The sequence below is a fragment of the Aplysia californica genome, unplaced genomic scaffold, assembly GCF_000002075.1.
Source record: "Aplysia californica isolate F4 #8 unplaced genomic scaffold, AplCal3.0 scaffold00104, whole genome shotgun sequence".
Taxonomy (NCBI): domain Eukaryota; kingdom Metazoa; phylum Mollusca; class Gastropoda; order Aplysiida; family Aplysiidae; genus Aplysia; species Aplysia californica.
In genome coordinates, this window is record NW_004797374.1 from 1232956 (window position 1) to 1234974 (window position 2019).

The 2019-nt window shown below is 40.0% G+C and overlaps 1 protein-coding gene across 1 annotated transcript in view; it reads right to left on the bottom strand.

The window, feature by feature from the left end:
• Positions 1-2019, bottom strand: part of LOC101862105 (mesenchyme-specific cell surface glycoprotein) — a gene marked incomplete at its 5' end in the record, with an annotated part of 12888 nt that overhangs the window by 7491 nt on the left and 3378 nt on the right.

A 2019-nucleotide genomic window follows, 5' to 3' on the forward strand; every position in this document is an offset into this window, starting at 1 on the left:
GACAGAGAGAGAGAGAGAGAGAGAGAGAGAGAGAGAGAGAGAGAAATAAAGAGATACAGCAAATTACGAAGAGATTATAAAGCTTTACATTTGAGCTCTCATCTGACTTTGAACGTTTGGTTTCTACAAACACACAAGATGTATTTTCCGGCTCTGTCTGTTCACCTGGGTATGTTGTGTAGCGGGATCATCCTGAAGCAGGCCATCACTGCTCTCTTCCTCTGGGAGGAGATCACCTTCTTCCACGCGTTCTTCATGTGGGCGTTCGGATGTTCTACCTGGGAGTGGAAGAAAATAATACTAGATTACCAAGAAATTAAAAAAATTATATTTCTTTTTTATCCCTTGCCTATTTATATGACATTGACGCCATCTGATTAGCAGAAAAAAAGTGCGCATGATAATGTCCAATAGAGTATTACGTAGGTACTTAGTATGATAAGTAACTGTTACAGAGAGAGATTCAAGGATTATAGATGTAAGTCATTGATCTGAGAACAATGTTGGTTTTGAGAAATAATGGTGGTGGTGAGTTGTGATGTGAGATTGCGTTTCAGTAATGGTAGCGTTAGTCCTATCTTCCTCTGCTCCAATGTGTCACGAGGGACGTTCACACTGTCTATTGCCAGGTACCCACTCCCACTATGGTGAAGTGAGGAAAATTAGTGTAAAGTGCCTTTCCCAAGGACACAACGTCGGGCCCGCGGCTCGAACCCCCGAACCCGCAACCTCACGATTACGAGCCCGGTAGTCTAGCCACAGACAAAGACACAAAGTTAGCCTGACATAATCGAGACACTATCATCATACAGACACACAGTGACATCTTGGTTTGTGCAACACCACCACAAAGAATCTTCCACCACAACAGCAATCGTTCTCTTTTTTCCTGTATGTGACCGCAGATTTACGATGAAGTTTCTTCATAACTTTAAATACATGAACTAACATTGTTATGCAGTTATTAATGAATGATTGCCAGTAATCAGCATCAACATACGATTCTCGGATAAAATAACTTGGGTCACAAGATAGCAAAACGAAACAGCTAAGTGTACACTTAACCCATTTTGTACCGATTGCATTCGCCATGAGCGGTTTCCAGAGCCCAAATAAATTAATTTTGGAACTTTCAAGTTAAAATGTGAATGCTAGGGCGTATCGGGGAAAAGGCAGACTGTTTGTGAAATTTTTCTAAATTTCAAACAGCGTATAAAATTATCTTCCCTGACAGCCTTTGCATTGTTCGTTTACAATGACCACACCCTCGACCCCCCCCCCCATTTCTACACCACCTGGCCCTCTAGCAGGTCCTGATGTATGCCCCTCCCGATATGTCTATGTGGAAGTAGACCTACCAAGCTGAAGAAACGATATCTAAAATCCTTACTGTCACTAGTAACTGAATGAGAACGTCCCTCTATTTCATTGCATAGAAGTCACTACTTGACTATTTTCAATAGTTCCTTTTCCACTATCCTTGTCCATAATACGCTTATTCAGCATCGCTCAACTCGTTACCTTAGAAATACAAAGTTGTATCTGCTCAGTACCCAGTTACAACAATTTTGATGTAAAATAGTTTGAGTTTCGCAACATGTTAAGACTTTTTAAATGCAATTATGTGAATATGTTGACAATGACTTCACAAAATCTTATGATTTTGATAGAGCAGATAGCACATTTGGTCTCTAACCTCACGGTCTTAGCAACTCAAAACGGCCAAAAAAGTCAGATAGAACTTTGTAACTCTAAGGTAGCCACCTATGCAGGAATGCTTTGGCATCATTCATACTATTTATATCAACTGATCTACATTCAGATATGCCCCATTAGCATAAAAATAGCTCAACTCCACTTTTGGAGCAACCATAGTTAATACTCCCATTGGATAGACAACTACAACATCTCTTCATTAAAGAACGCTATGAGATAGACAACTACAACATCTCTTCATTAAAGAACGCTATGAGATAGACAACTACAACATCTCTTCATTAAAGAACGCTATGAGATAGA